We start from the raw sequence: 17,920 nt of genomic DNA on the forward strand, positions 1-17,920 counted from the left end.
GAAGCTTCCAAGTAACGCTTAACGGCCTTGTGAAGTTCTGCTTGGAACAATGTAGCAAAGCCTTCCACAGGAGTTCTTCTAGACATAATATCTGGGAAGCTTGCAGGAGCAGAAGTTACATCTCTGATAAGTTGCAACCTTAACAGATCAACACCATTGAAGATAGGACCTTGAATAATTCCAAAGAACCTAGGCGTTCCGATAGTCCTTAGAGAGTCCATCAAATTACTTTCTATCAGAATATCTGAGATCATTCTGGCGAAAGGAATAGTATATCTGGGAAGGTGAGGGTATTTCTCACGTTCTTCATCTCTTGACTCTTCAATAGCCAACTTCAGATTCTGCAACAGAATGTTGGAGATATTCAGTTCAATTCTTCTTCCAATGCAGAAGAGAGTGTATTTGTGATCAGGACTGATGTAAGAGGAGGAGAACGACTGCCTTCTGTGGTGAAGAGAACCCAGAATAATTTCAGCCCACACTTGATAAAACGCCCTCAATGTACCGGTTTTGTGTGATTCAATACCAGTAGTAAGTGAGATTTGTTTTTTAACCTGTAGCCAGTTAACTCTTCCAGGAAGAGGACCAGTGCATCCTTCTTCATCATCCAAGTTGTACAGTTTCTCGATCAGTTTCTCAGTTATCACAACTTTATGCCCTAACACGAAGGAGATGATAGCAGTTGAAGTAACGGTTGCATGAGCCCAGAAGTCTTTCACAAGAGTTGGATAAATTGGTCCAACCAATCTACCAAGATAATTTGACCAGCCTTGTTCCAAGATCCTTGCATCAGGATGGAAACCATTTGCTTTCAGATTTTCAAAATCCACAGCAGACTCACAAAGAACTTCCAACTCTTCAGTAGGAATGGAGCAGGTTTTCAACGGTGCAAAATCACGCTTGCTCATAACCAGTTGAGTGGATGGTACTTCTGTTTGGCTTGCATAGCTTGATGAAGGATTCATGGTGAAATGCTTGGTTTCAGAATAAAGCTAGGGTTTGTGCGATGAATGCAGAGAGAGAGACAAATGAATAGAGAGAGCGAAAAGGATGAAATGACGATGAAGCGGGGTATTTAAAAAAAATGAATAAAAGAAAATAATAAATGCAGAATGGTTTAATGAAATGATTACAGAAAAAAACATGACATCAATTTGCATTTAATGAGAAGCTTCTGCTTGCTTATCCCAATAGGAGCATCTACAGAACCATCTTGTTTGAGAATAGTAAGGTAATGAACCTTAACTTCTGGTTGTTCATTTAGAAAGAACATCTCAAACTCAGCAAGAATTGTACCTCTTCTGTTTCTAACTTCTGGATTTGCTTGAGGAGCAGTACCAATAGCTTGAATTAGGCCCATTTTCCTCAAGGTAAGAGTGTTCAGAGTACTTCCAATGATTTTGTAAGGATCATTGATTACTCCAGCTTTTTCCAACTCTTCAACCATCTTGGTTTGAACCAGAAGATTGGTGATGATCCTCCCAAAAGGAATAACATTCCTCTTATGCTTCATTCTGTTTTCATCTCTATAATCCTTTACAGCATTCCACATGTGATTGAAAATGATGTAAGGAATATCCACCTTCTTCTGCGTACCAAGGCAATACATGATGTATTGTTGGTCTCTATTGATGAAGTTAGAAGAACTAGTTGATTTCCGGTGATAGAAACAGCCCAGAAGAATCTTAGTCCATATCTTGTATATGTCCTTTAGATCCTTAACTTACTTTGATTTCTTTCCATCTGTAAAGATTTCAGCATAGACAGCATCCCAATTGGTTCTTAGAGTTGCTTTAGTCTCACCTTCAGCGTTCATCAAATCAAACAGTATTCTCAAGGTGTTTTCAGTGATGGGAAAGAATCTACCATGAACAAAGGAGACAATGGCTTTAGGGATAACAGATGCATGAATCCAGAACTCCTTCACTAAGTCTGGATAGACTGGTCCACAGAATTCATAGAACAAAGACGCCCATCCTTGAAATACCAAGTTATCTTTGATATGAATTTGATGTTGTTCCAGATTATCAACATCCATCATCAATTCACAGATGACTTCCCACTAATCTAGTGGAATCGAACATGTGATCTTAGGAATGAGTTGTTGCTCTTGTTCTTGTTGTTGTTGTTGTTGAGACGAAGAACCAGCATTTTGAGATGAAGGGGAAGCCATTGACACACTTCTGAGATTTCTGGGTTTCTTTTTAGGGTTTAAGAAAAGAGAGAACAAGTTGCAAAAATGCATAAACAAGAGAGAGAATGAATGCGTGAAAAGAGAAAATGATATGATGAGGGAGGTTTAAATAGACACGGATTTGAAAAAAAAATGCAATTAAATTCTGAGATTGAACAGTTACTGAATGCAGAAAATCAAATGCATTTAATGTTGAGTGACGTTAGGGTAAACCGTGATATTTGAAATGATTTGCACAGTTACCTAGGGCGGCGTCTCAACAACTGCACGCATACTTGTCCAATTAGAGTGAACACGCGTTCATCTTCTGGAATAGCTGGTGACAGCTGTTTTGCTTTAAAAGAGATTCTGAATCAACTTAGAAATATGAACGTTAGCAATAACATAATCAGAATATCTAACTGATCAACATTCAGAACTTCTTATAAAAGAAATAAATGATCATTTCAAATCTAATCCATATATCATAACTTCTCATCCTTTCATTCTGGGCATAAATTCATACTGATATTCTTCAGAATGAACTTAAACCTATCTTCAGCAAGGGGTTTTGTAAAGATATCAGCCCATTGATGGTCTGTATCCACAAAGTTTAAAGAGAGAACACCCTTCTGAACATAGTCCCTAATGAAATGATGTTTAATCTCAATATGTTTAGCTTTGGAATGTAAGATAGGATTCTTTTATAGACATATAGCAGAAGTATTATCACAGAAGATAGGAATGTTACTCTCATATATTTGATAATCTTCTAGCTAACTCTTCATCCAGAGCATTTGCGTGCTACAACCAACAGCAGCAACATATTCTGCTTCTGTTGTTGAGAGGGCAATGGTAGCTTGCTTCTTGCTGTACCAGGAGATCAGATGACTTCTTAGAAATTGACAACTTGCAGAAGTACTCTTCCTTTCAATTCTATCTCCAGCATAGTTAGTATCACAAAATCCTACTAAGTTGTATTCTTTAGATCTTCTGTAGACTAAACCAACATTAGTAGTACCTTTCAGATACCTCAGAATTCTCTTAACAGCAGTTAAGTGAGATTCTCTAGGATCTGATTGGAATCTAGCACACAAACAAACACTGAATAGAATGTCAGGTCTAGAAGCAGTATGATATAAAAGAGATCCAATCATACCTCTGTACAACTTCTGATCTACCTTCTTACTTACCTCATGCTTACCTAGAACACACGTTGGATGCATAGGAGTTTTGGCTTCTTTGCTTTCAGAAAGATTAAACTTCTTCAGAAGTTCCTTCACATACTTCGTTTGATGAACATAAGTTCCATCAGAAGTTTGATTGATTTGAATCCCAAGAAAATACTTGAGTTCTTCCATCATACTCATTTCAAATTCAGCCTGCATAGACTTAGCAAACTCCTTTCCATGTGAAGCATTAGATGTTCCAAAAATAATATCATCAACATAAATTTGACAAATTAAGATGTCCCTCTTAGATGTTTTACAGAAGAGAGTCGTATCCACTTGTCCTCTAGTGAAACCATTGTCTAGAAGGAAAGAACTTAATCTTTCATACCAAGGTCTAGGAGCTTGCTTCAATCCATACAATGATTTCTTAAGTTTGAAAACATGTTCTAGAGACTTAGAGTCTTCAAAACCAGGAGGTTGGTGAACATAGACTTCCTCATCTATATAACCATTTAAGAAGGCACTCTTAACATCCATCTGATACATAGTGATGTTATGCTGAGTGGCAAAGGAAATTAATAAGCGAATAGATTCTAACCTGGCCAATGGTGCAAAGGTTTCTGTATAGTTAATCTCTTCTTGCTGACTATATCCCTGAGCCACCAGTCTGGCTTTGTTTCTTACCACTTCTCCCTTCTCACTGAGCTTGTTTCTGAAAACCCACTTTGTATCAATGATGTTGAATCCTTTTGGTCTAGGAACAAGATCCCATACATCATTCCTTGTAAACTGATTAAGTTCTTCTTGCATGGCAATTATCCAGTATGGATCTTCTAGAGCTTGATCAACAGAAGTTGGCTCGATCAAAGAGACAAGACCTAAGTGACATTCTGCATTGTTCTTAAGGAACACTCTTGTTCTAATAGGATCAGCTTTCTTCCCAAGGATCATATCTTCTGAGTGAGTTGAGGTGAGTCTAGAAGATCTTCTGACTGTTGGCTCTTCAGAAATTCTGAGATTCTCTAAAGACGCAGCAACTTGATCTTCTGATTCTTTGCTTCTGAGACTTTCATCTTCTGGAGCTTTGCTTCTTGGTTCTACAGATTCTGATATATCAATATCTATCTGCAAAATTCTCAAACTGCTTTGGCTTTTCAAGACCAAGCTTATCATCAAATCTGATATTGATTGATTCTTCTACAACCAATGTTTCAGTATTGTATACTCTGTAGCCTTTAGTGCGTTCAGAATATCCAAGAAGGAAACATTTATGTGCCTTAGAATCAGACTTACCAAGATGATCTTTAGTATTCAGAATAAAACAAACACATCCAAAAGGATGAAAATATGAAATGTTGGGTTTTTTGTTCTTCCACAATTCATAAGGAGTCTTATTTAGAATAGGTCTTATAGAGATTCTATTCTAAATATAACATGCCGTGTTTATTGCTTCTGCCCAGAAGTGCTTAGCCATATTGGTTTCATTGATCATGGTTCTGGCCATTTCTTGTAGAGTCCTATTCTTTCTCTCTACAACCCCATTTTGCTGTGGAGTTCTAGGGCAAGAGAAATCATGGGCAATACCATTTTCTTTGAAGAACTCCTCAAAGAATCTGTTCTCAAATTCACCACCATGATCACTTCTGACCTTTATGATTTTGCACTCCTTCTCAGATTGAATCTGAGTGCAGAATTCAAAGAACACTGAATGAGACTCATCCTTGTGTTTTAAGAATTTTACCCATGTCCAGCGGCTATAATCATCTACGATAACTAATCCATATTTCTTCCCTCTGACAGATGCTGTTTTAACAGGTCCAAACATATCAATGTGCAGAAGTTCTAACGGCCTTGAGGAAGAGACAACATTCTTAGATTTGAATGCAGGTCTGGAGAACTTGCCCTTCTGACATGCTTCACAAAGAGCATCTGATTTGTATTTCAGATTTGGGAGACCTCTGACCAGATTTAGTTTGTTAATCTGAGAAATCTTTCTCAAACTAGCATGTCCTAATCTTTTGTGCCAGACCCATTGCTCTTCAGAAACAGACATAAGGCAAGTCACCTTCTGCTTCTCAAGATCTGAAAGATCAATCTTATAAATGTTGTTCTTTCCCTTGTCTGTAAATAGGATTGAGCCATTCTTCTAACTTACAGCCTTGCAAGACTTTTGATTGAATATTATGTCATAACCATTGTCACTTAATTGACTTATGGACAATAAGTTATGCGCTAATCCTTCTACAAGAAGTACATTAGTTATGGAAGGAGAGTTACCAATACTTATGGTTCCAGAGCCAATAATCTTGCCCTTCTGATCTCATCCAAACTTGACTTCTCCACCAGATTTAAGCACCAGGTCTTGGAACATAGACCTTCTTCCCGGCATGTGTCGCGAGCACCCAGAGTTCAGGTACCATGACATTTTGTGCTTTGTCTTCTTTACTGCTAAGGATATCTGCAATAGAAATTATCTTCTCCTTAGGTACCCACAATTTCTTGGGTCCTTTCTTGTTAGTTTTCCTCAAGTTCTGATTGAACTTGGGTTTAGCATTATAAGTAACAGGAGGAACATCATGATATTCTTTAGGTTTGGCAGCATGATATCTTTTAGGTTGTGTCACATGCTTCTTGGTGTGTGTAGTGTGAAAGCTCTGTGCATGTGAGGTGAGCCTAATATCATGTGAGTGGCCATATTTGAACTGATCATACAATGGCTTGTATGTGATTTTCAAATCATCAACAGGTTCAAATTTGTGTGAGGTATCACCCTCATAGCCAAAACCAAACCTTTTGTTTCCAGAAACACCATATATCATAGAAGCAAGATGGCTTCTGCCAATACTTCTAGATAGGAACTTTCTGAAGCTCGAGTCATATTCTTTAAGAATATGATTGAGACTAGGAATGGATTTTTCTGATTCAGAAGGAGATCCAATATCTTTGGATAATTTTAAAACTTTTTCCTTTAGTTCAGAATTTTCCACTTCCAGCTTCTTAGTTTCAAATTCAAATTGCTTTTTTCAGCTTTTTGTATTTGATACTAAGATGAGCCTTGAGTTCCAGAAGTTCAGTTAAGCTGGAAACTAACTCTTCTCTAGACAGTTCAGAAAATACCTCTTCAGAATCTGATTCTGATGTAGATTCTGATCCATCATCCACTGTGGCCATTAGTGCAAGATTTGCTTGCTCTCCTTCAGAGTCTGATTCTGATTCAGATTCAGAATCATTCCATGTTGCCATAAGACCTTTCTTCTTATGAAACTTCTTCTTGGGATTCTCCTTTTGAAGTTTTGGACATTCATTCTTGAAGTGTCTAGGCTCATTGCACTCATAGCATACGACTTTCTTCTTGTCAGATCTTCTGCCTCCGGAAGATTCTCCTCTTTCAGGCTTCTTTGAACTTCTGAAGCTCTTGAACTTCCTTTGCTTGCTCTTCCAGAGATGGTTTACCCTTCTGTGGTGGTCGTTTTCTTTACCTCCCCGTTTCACTTGGGAGGACGGCACGCTAGACCCTTCACGCGAAATTTGGAAGGAGAATGCGCCCGTGGTGGGATGAATTTTATTTCAGTTCTTCCTACGATATCACACGAACTTTCTTATTTGTCCTACGAGTAGGAAAGGGGAAAAAAGATCTCAACTAAACCCTAGGAGTTTGCTAAGTGTGGGGATTTCACCTAGACTAGAAATTCTGGAGTCCGGGAGGTCGGTTATACATAGGGAAGTGTTTAAACACCCTACATATCTGTAGTACTCTACAGGAACCTTCTCTGTGTCATTGTGTTTGTGTTTATTGCTAAAGATTGGGAAAGTTTCTCCTTTGTGTTAGGAGAAGGAATTGAATTGATTTGAAAAGACAGACAGACAGACAAACTGACTATTTTTGGTATTTTATTAGCTCGCTGAGATTCCTTGTGAACCTCATGCCTACATATCCCTAGTGGAAGTCAGAGCTTAATGTAGTTCGGGGAACTAACTAGGGAAAATAATTGTTTTTGGTGCCTTGCTTGAAGCTCAAGGTTGAAGCTTGGAATTTAATCTCTGTTTACAGTAAAGAGACATGAAATTATCTCTACAGAGAGGTATTTGTACTATTCTACCACAAACATTTAAAGGAGTGACAGAATAACTGAATTCATTTCATTCAAGAGGGGGACCTTACTTGTGTATGTGCATGTATACCAGTCAAATGCCTCTTAAATGAAAGAAAGTTGCTCATCCAAATTAGGGAAAGTTACCACATGTCTGGGTTTTACTGCCAGCTCATGCCTTTCAAAATCCTAAATGGGAGACTTGATTAAAATTGAAATTGAAATGTTTGTTTGTTTGAATGTGGTAGAGTAGTAAAAATATCTCTCTATAGAGATAAGCTATGTCTATTTACTGTATAAAAGATTTGACTTTAGCTGGCTTGTATGAGGCCCAAGCTTGAGGCTTTTTGATTGATTAATTAATATTATTGACTCTGGGAGATGACTCCATTGGGGATTAATTACAGGGTATTTTAGTGTTCTGTACAAAGCCCAGAATTGAGGCTGACTCTACTTAGGGAGACTCTATTTATGTGCCTTGTACAAAGCCCAAGGTTGTGGCTGACTGTTGAGGATAATTGAATGAATGACTCTATTTTGTGTGCCTTGTACAAAGCCCAAGGTTGTGGCTGACTGTTGCTAGGGAAAACATTATTTTCTGCCTTGTACAAAGCCCAAGGTTGTGGCGGACTCTTAAATAAATGAATTGAGTATAGGTGACTCTATGGGGGGAAAGATCCTAAGTGTTTAAGAATCTTTGACACATGAAAATATGGTTTATCTGCCTTGTACAAAGCCCAAGGTTGTGGCTACTGAGTGATAAAGAACTCACTGGGGAGACTCTATTATCTGCCTTGTACAATGCCCAAGGTTGAGGCAGACTCTTGACAGGGGAGTTTTATTGTTTGGGTGCCTTGTATGAAGCCCAAGGTTGAGGCTAACTGTTTTTGTTGGTTTTAACTCTACTGGAGATTAAAAAAAGACTGTTTTTCTTTGGAAGCTAACCCTTTCCAGGGATTTTGACTCAGCTGGTGAATTTGTCTATTAAAAGACTGACTTTTATCATGTTTTTGGAGGCTGACCCTTTCCAGGGGTTTTGACTCTTTTGGGGAAATTATCTCCTAAGAGAAATGAATCTTTATTTTTTTGATATTTTTATTAATTGACTTTGGAGGCTAACCCTTTCCAGGGGTTTTGATTAAAATGAAGGAATGTGTGGAAGCTAACCCTTTCCAGGGATTTTATGGAAGTTGATTTTAATTGACTTTGGAGGCTAACCCTTTCCAGGGGTTTTTATTAAAATGAATGGCAGAAAGATTATCTAGTGGAGACTTCTTGTTTAAAGCCCAAGATGAAGGCTGACTCAATGCTGAGGATGATCAAACATGGATCCTAGACTCTGCTAAGGAAGATTGATGAAGATAAGGGTGACAGAGACTGTCCATGTCTCTCATTCCAAAAGGTATGCTCAATGTAAAATTGAGACAAACTTAGCTTGTTTAAAGTCTGGTTTAAATTGGAAGAAACTCACCAGGGTAGGCTAAAAGGTGACTAAAGACCTGTTCCTATGTTTATAAGAAACCTGATGGGTCCTTGTATACAAGCTCAAGAGGAAGCTGGAAATGCTTTTAAGAAGCCTGTGGGTCCTTGTACAAAGCCCAAGAGGAGGCTAATCGAGGGTCCTTGTTATAGCACAAGAGAAAGCTATGTAGTTTTGAACTTATTTTGGCTCTAAGCAAATGGGTAAGAGGTTTCACCGGGAATAATTCCTCTTTGGGTGGATGTGTCCTATTATTTGGATTCTAAGGTTTTTACCAAGATGTTTCACCGGGAATAATTCATCTTGGGGGTTTGAACTACAGATCTCTAATTAGGAAAGAGCCTTCACCGGGAAGACATTCTCAATCCTAGGTCATATTCCTATAATATATATATAGTTTAACTGTCCTAAGGTTTATACTCAAACATAGTTCTAAACTAATATATATATGCACAGTTTATATTTGACAGTAATTTAAATAAAGACTGTAAATTGAAAGCTTGTAAAGCCTAACCTGGATGGAGTGGAGGCCATTGAAGAAGTATGTACAAAGCCTCAACAGTAATTTATGGATAACAGTTGAATATATATATGATAAACAGTTAATGGTTTTTGAAAACAGAAGAAGTGAAGATGGACAAAGGTCACATAGGTATCTGAAGAGTTTCACCGGGAATAATGCCCTTCAAACACCAGAAGAAAGTTTTGAAAACAGAAAGAAGATTTTGAAAATACAGTTTTGAAAACAAGCTAAGAAGAGAAGGTTTTTGGGACTTACACTCTATTAGAGGCCCAGTACTTTGCAGTACTGGTGATAAAAACAGTTGGAAATGATTTGAAATGATATAAGGTTTTGTTGTTTGAAAACCTTAATCATTTGATTTAATCAGAGATTGAAAACAGTTTTGAGAATTGACAAAAGTCAACTTAATTAAAGTAAAAATAAAGATTTTTCCTTAATTAAGACCTAAACAATTAGGGTTTTATCATAAAATTATTTACAAAGTGATTAGGTTAAAATAAAGTGATAATATATATTTAAAGTATTTAAGAAAACACTTAAAAACATACTATTTTAAACCTAATTAAAATTCAAGAAATAAATAATATTTTTATGATTTTTTTTTTACTATTCACAAAATAGATATATTAAATAATAGGTGTATGAAAAATGAAGTGAAAATGATTTATTTTGATAGGTGAATTAATTGTGTGAAGTTGTGAAGAAATTTAGTGTGAAAAGTGATAAAAAAATGGTTTTGTCACCTAGAGGGGTTGAACTCACGCCCTCCAAGTCATTGGCCAAAACACCCACCATCTGGGCTACGCGCGCAGTTTGTTTAAGATGCACATCCAACTTATTATATTTTCAAACAAGTGGCAAAACATTTGAAAAATAAATGAAGCAAAAAGTCTGGGGCGAGGGGGATTCGAACCCCAGACCTTGGGCATGAGGAGACTAAGAGCGCATGTGTGGCCACTAGGGCAAGTTGTTCAGTCGTTAATAAAACGCACACCATTCAAAATAAAATAAACTCTCCCCTGAGAATTCAAATTTTTGCGCGCCACCACCATCTTCGTCTTCAACCTCAAGCTCTCCATTTTTGAATTTCTGAACTTACTCGTTTCTCAACCATTTGCAACGATGTAAACATGAAACTTGCTCTAAATTCACTCACGATTTTAAATATGTAACTAACATGAACTATCATTAACTACATCTAACTAATTTACCAGAAATCGTGAAGAACCCTAAAATTTCAAAATTAAATTAAATGACTATACTGAAAGATAAATGGATGATGATAGAGGGTTTTCAATCCTCTGATGATGCTGAACAAGATAGAATCGAGCTATTTCACAAAGAGTACTTAAATTAAAGAGAGGGAGTTCAGAAACTTACCTCTGAAAATGGAGATCGTGAGGATGATAGAGAGCAACTGGGCTTGTATGAATGATCCCAAAAGCTTCCTTGTGGCTCAGTGATGCTAACTGAATGCTTGTAATGACCTCAAACCTCCTGAATTGTTCTATGGACCTCCCTCGATTTTAGCTTCAAGTGAACATGGAGGGTGTTGATTCTCGAGTTACAGATGAGCTGCAGCCATCTGGTTAGCTTCACTATGACCTGAGGAGTGTGTCTGGATGATTGGCTTGCCTTGAAACCTTCTGAATCACTCCATGGACCTCCAACTGCAGATGCTCCAAAGTGAGAGCAACAATGGTGTTCCTCCACCTACAGAAGTGATCCAGGTGCTTGGATCACCTCAAATGACCTCCCTTGAGATGTTAGAATGCTCACTTCCCAAAGATAAGCTTTGGTTTGAAGAAATCGATTCTTCTTGCCAAAGAACTTTGAAAAACAATGAACAAGAGAAGAGAAAGAGAAAGCAAGTAATATGGTTGCTTTGGTGTGTTTTCTGAATGAGAATGAGGCCTCTATTTATAGGCAAATGTCTCAGTACTGATTGGGAGAGTGAGCTTGCTTAGTGAAGCAAGTTTGGTTTCTTAGCCATGAAGAAATTTCAAAGAATATCCAAGTGTGATCATTGCATTTTCGAGCCACCTCCCCTATCCATTGATTCTATCTGATCTTAGGGGACAATTCAGATGCAAAGTGAGCTCTAATTGGTTGGTGAGAAGATTCCTTGGGTGATTCATCAATTTGCCATAAATTCTCAAAAGTAATCATTACATAATCACATGTTCTTGTTTTAGGAATCTTCTTCAATTATCATGGCATGGTAAAAATGAATGCATGGCATGTTTGCAGATGTATTATGGGTCATGTAGCATCTGTATTTGAGGTCATGTGCACAAAACTTCAAAGTTCCAAAATGATGCATGACCTATAATTTCACTTCATGAGGCCAACTTTGAAAAAGCATAACTCTTAGCTCAAATTGAATTTGGAGAAGGTTGAACACAATTTGGAAAGCCCTAAACATCTACTTTAAATCATTAGTTTATGTCTTCTTCAGAATCATTTGGGAAATTTGTGAAAAATGAGCCCAAAGTTGGATGAAAACTAGGTTAAAACACTTAGAAAAATTTCTAAGTGTTTATGACCTAAACTTCAAAATTTCCAAAACTTCATAAATGGTTGATCTTTTGAAAAAAGTTCCCTTGTAAGATGTTGTTTTATTTTGCAAGATCTACAACTTTCATGTTGGAAGTTTTTTGAGATGTGTAGGTGAAATTTTGAGATCTCACCATGCCTTCAAAAACCCTAATTCCCGACTTTTCGCTTCTTGATGAATTTCTTTGAATTTCTTTGGTCAAATGACTTTGACATCCATATATTGATGATATTGATCTTTGAAAGTCATTTTTTGACCAAAAACCTTAAAAGTCAATGATGATCCTTCACAGTTGACTTTTTCCTGACAAAGTGAATTTTTGGGCTTTTGTGTAGAAACAAGATCTTTTCCTCAAATGAATGATGTAAATGGATTATATTGAGGTAGTAGAGATTCTTGAATCATGTCTTGAGTTTTGGATTCATGCCCTGATCAGAAGTCAACTATCTTGGTGAATTAGGTCAAAACCCTAATTTGTCGACCATGTGAAAATAATGACTGTAGACTTTGAATTGAAGTGTGATGTCTAGTAGATCTTGTCATATGAGTTATTTGAAGATGATTGATGTCTTTGAATGGTTCCCTGAGGCTTTTTAGGGTTTCCCAAAAGTGATCCCTGATTTCAGTCCTTGATAGGCTCAAAACCCTAGTCTGGTGAACTGAGTAAACCTGTACTCATATGACTGGATGTCTAATCAATCATAGATGAGAAAAGTGAAGTCTTTGAGCCTCATGATTGTATTAGGGACTAATCCTTGTATTGATCGATCCTTTGCCTGAGCTTTCTTGTCCTTGAGCATCCTCGATTGGATACCAGATGGAGAAATGACTGCTCTGGGAACTTGTCTTGACCTGATGAAAAATCCTGAAGATATGCCATCTCAGGGGGGTCAAAAATTAGGGTATGACAGATGCCCCTATTTAAGTTTCTTTTATCTGGAGGGAGAGAGATTGATATCTCGATCTCTCCTGCGTAAAAGAGACTTAAATATCAAAGAATGCCCGAATTTTGGGCGCTCCTGAGATGATAAAATCTTTGCATGATTTGATCCCGTTGTCGCACTTGGCGGGGGATGAGGAGACAAACTCCTGCAGAAATACTTGATGTGGATTCTGGTGAATGGATGGCAGTGTAGGATGCGCAATCCATCTTCTTTAACTAAGTGTTGATACTTAGAAAAAGGTAAACAACCTCCCCCTTGTTCCGGATGTCCAATATCTCGAAACTGGTCTCAGTTGCGTTTTGGACAATATCTCAGATAAAGAGAAAATTTCCAACGGTTTGTTTCCTCATCAAACTTCTTACCAGCACTTGGAGGTAAGATACCATTTGACGGTAATAAAGAAACTTCAAAGGTTTGTTTCCTCATCAAACTTCTCATCAGCACTTGGAGATGAGATACCATTTGATGGTAAATAAAGAAACTTCAAAGGTTTGTTTCCTCATCAAACTTCTCATCAGCACTTGGAGATGAGATACCATTTGACGGTAATAAAGAAACTTCAAAGGTTGTTTCCTCATCAAACTTCTCATCAGCACTTGGAGACGAGATACCATTTGATGGTAATAAAGAAACTTCACCATCTTCCCTTTTGACCTGGCATCTTTGAAAGATTGTCATATGGGTCCGCGCTCTTTTGAGGGGCTAATGACTTTTTTTTTGAAGGCAGACGAACTGTTTTCGGGGTGAAAACTGCCATTCGTCGACTGGTGCCTGGGGAATCAACAAACTGTTTTCCTAAGGGGAAAACTACCATTTATTGACTCTGTGGGGAACTAAACATCCCTGAAACAGACAAACTGTTTGAAGAAACTGCCATTTGTCGATCTCTTGAGTATTTAACAGACAAACTGTCTTTCCTTGGGGAAAGACTACCATTTGTTGACTCCGTTGGGGATCATGAACTATCTTCTGGATGAAGACTACCATTCACTGATTCTGCTGGGGAATCATTTGTCGATCTGCTGGGAGATTCTGAATTATTTTCTTTGACGAAAAAGTGGCATCTCTCGACCTTGCTGGGGAAATACCAAAACTCTGGGGAATTCCAAAATGCAAAGCAGATTATCTTATCTGAAGAAGACTGTCGAATGTCACTCTGCAGGAGAATCTCGGCTGAGGAATTCCGAAAGTGAACAAACTATCTCTTTGAGGGAGACTACCATTTGTTGACTTGCTTGGTGAGATCCTTGTGTATGAACTGTTGTTTTGAAGGAAAAAGTTTCTCCGGAACTTGCAGGGGAAACTTGAGTTCATGCCTTAATGACTTAGGCATTCACAGGATCAAAGCCTGATTCGGCTATGCAATTATGATGTAATGTATGCATGAATATTATGACAACGATACAATGTAAAGTGAATGTGAATAGAATTGTCGCGGATGTAAAATCCTAAGATACGACTTGAATTCTTGTTGATCAGAAGATGTCCTCTTCTTGTAGTTCGAACTCTCTTGGGAATATCTGGTTATCAGTTGTCCGCTGTTCGAAATGAGTAATATGAATTGAAGTGAAGATCCGTTATCGGGAGATGTTCGCAAAGCAACCTCATGGGGAAATCTTGGTTCCCGGAGTCTCACCCGTTCTCGGAGCAACTGTTTGCATTCTTCCTATTGTTTGTAAACCTTAGAAAGAACTTTCACCTTTATTTTTGCAAGTAAAATCATTTTTATTTTATGAAAACATTTGTTTCAAGAAAATGACTGTTTAAACTTAAAATGCATTTCAAGAAACTGAATAAGACTAGATTGCAAAGGAAAGCACAAGGCTCAAATTATTATATATGGAATGGTAATCAGCCAAATGCTTGATTCCATGGAGTATTTACAAAGTTGGAAATTGGTAATTTTCGGGAAAAGGGCTACGATGAAACGTGACGACCGTTATCTTTCCCTTCCACTCCAAGTTGCGTTGTATTCGTGCTTCGTAGAAGATGACCTACTGCTGATGAACAATCCGCTATGGATTTTGAATGATCAAGTTTGTCCTGAACACAGTTACTTGCCATATATCCCTAAATTTTGCGTAAACTACCCCTTTCGGGTTTTAAGTTTACCGGGATTGATTGCCCTTTTTTTTTATGTCTCTAACTTTTGCCTGAATCGCCCTTTCGGGTTTTCGATTCACCGAGACGCTCTTTTTTGCCTAAGTCGCTCTTTGCGAGTTTTCAACTTAGCGAGCTGTTCTTTTGTTTATTTAGGCGAAGTATTTCTTGACTGCGTCGACGTTCACAGGACGGGTGAATTCTTCTCCATCCATAGTCGTGAGTATTAAGGCTCCTCCCGAGAAAGCTCTCTCGACCACGTAGGGGCCGTCATAATTGGGAGTCCATTTCCCTCTCGAATCTGTGAGAAAAGATTGAATCTTTTTGAGTACAAGGTCGCCTTCTTTGATTGTGCGAGGTCGAACCATTTTGTCGAAAGCTTTCTTCATTCTTTGTTGATATAGCTGTCCGTGGCATAAAGCTGTCATGCGCTTTTCTTCGATTAAGTTCAATTCATCGAATCTGCTTTGACACCACTCGGCTTCTGTTAATTTTGCCTCCATCAAGACTCTCATTGATGGAATCTCAACCTCTATAGGTAGGACTGCCTCCATGCCATATACAAGGGAGAAAGGAGTTGCTCCAGTCGAAGTACGTACTGATGTACGGTAACCATGAAGAGCATACGGGAGCATTTCATGCCAATCCTTGTAAGTGATGACCATCTTCTGAATGATTTTCTTGATGTTTTTGTTAGCTGCTTCTACAGCTCCATTCATCTTTGGTCTGTAAGGAGATGAGTTGTGATGTTCGATCTTGAATTCTTCACAAAGCTCCTTCATCATTTTGTTATTCAAATTTGACCCATTGTCAGTGATTATCTTGCTAGGAATGCCGTAGCGACAGATGATGTGATTCTTGATAAACCTGACGACAACTTGTCTTGTAACGTTTGCATATGAAGCTGCTTCAACCCATTTGGTGAAATAGTCTATGGCTACCAAGATGAAGCGATGTCCGTTGGACGCTTTTGGTTTGATCATTCCAATCATGTCGATTCCCCACATGGAGAAAGGCCAAGGGGAAGAAAGTATGTTGAGAAGAGATGGTGGCACATGAATTCTATCGGCGTAGATCTGACATTTGTGACTGTGGACCGTCCTTTCGGGCCATACCCCTCCGTGGGTGGGATACGTGAACTGACTCTTTTTTTGTCGATCGGACGCTTTCGCGTCACTTTTGAAAAAGTTTACAGAGTCGCCACCGACCTTTTATTTTATCCAATGAAGGAAAGGTTTATAAAAGAAACAGAAAAAAGACCTTTGAGAGATTCTGGGTAAGGGGGTAGGTTATACAAAGGGAAGGTGTTAGCACCCTTTGTATCCATGGTTATCCATGGGCTCTTTAGTTTGCTTAGCTCATTTGCTTTACTTTTCAATTGATTCGGAATGCTTTACCTGTGTTTTTGAAATACCTTTGCAAATAGAATTTGTAATGATCCTTGTGCGGATATATACAAATGCTTGTTTATCTTTCGAAAGATGTTTTGAAAAGATCGTTAATTTTGTAATGATCCGTGTTTGGATGTATACAAAATATTGTCTTTTGGAAAATTCGTTTTAAAAAAACAACAGTGTATGAGAATTTTGTTTGTTTTGATTTTGAGCAAGCAAACTAGGAGGTCTACCCTGAGTTAGGAGGTCTTTATCCTTGTTCCCTTTAAAAATCTATCCATTCGTCGGATATAAACAAAAGGTTCGATTTTGTACTCGAAACAGTAGAAATGTAACTTTGATTTTGAAAAGAGTGAAAAGGGGTTACCCTAGGAGGTGCAAATGTGATTGTGATTGAATTCAGATATTTATCTTTGAAGTTAGTGATCTGACGGTTCAGTTTTATCTTTGACATACACGCAGTTTATATGGGTGCTGGAAATTAAAATGCGGAAATGTAAAGTGCAGAAAGTAAATCTACGCTATTACATCGATTGTGCGGGAAATGTAAACTAGCCTATTTACATGAATTTGACATCCTATACATTTATCTAGGAATTTTAAATTGCAAGAAATAAAAGGCATATTTTTGTATTTTTGTGATTTATTTTAAATATAATTAATGCATTATTAATTAATTTAAAATAAAGAAAAGATGGAAATATGATTAAACCTAGCAAATAAGTTTAAAAATATGTACAAAATGTTTGTTAATTGATTTTAGAACAAAACTAATTTTTTTGGAATTTTTGAAATTTGTTTTTGGATATTTTAAGTTAATCAAAACATAATTATGCAAATAATTACACAAATAATTAAAACTTAAAGAGAAAATTATCCTAAATATGTACAAAATTAGTTTATGATATATAAACAATATTTAACACAAAGAACAATTTTTTTTTTATGATTTTTTGACTAATTAAAATAATTAATAAGCAAATATACAAATACATACTAATTAATTATGAAAAATATTGAAATTTTGAAGAAAAATAAAATATTTTTGTTTCATAAAATAATATATTATTTTAGAAGTTTAAAATATTTTTTGTGGAATTTTTGGAAGTTTTTAACTATTTTTAATTAATTTATCAAAGAAACTAAAATAAAAATAGAAAATAAAATTAAAAATATAAGGATACTGATCTGGTGTGGCAATTAATGAAGGAGCATGGTGAGCTTGCATGTGTGAGGCGTTGGATTGGCTTTGAGATTGATCCAAGGGCACAGATTTGTAGGTGCATGGTATGATGGTGTACACTGAATCCAAGGGGATTCAAAGTCTTTGCAGGGGCCCACGCTGGATTGACCAGCGAATAAGATTTGAGGGAAGGGCCACCTTGGCGCGCTGAAAAGTCAGACGAACCACGCTTGGACGCGTGGTCGTCTTCAACCTCCAGAAGTGAGGTTTTCAGCTTCAAATAGCGGGGGTTTTTAACCTCCC

This window comes from Vicia villosa, linkage group LG3, assembly GCF_029867415.1.
Source record: "Vicia villosa cultivar HV-30 ecotype Madison, WI linkage group LG3, Vvil1.0, whole genome shotgun sequence".
NCBI lineage: Eukaryota > Viridiplantae > Streptophyta > Magnoliopsida > Fabales > Fabaceae > Vicia > Vicia villosa.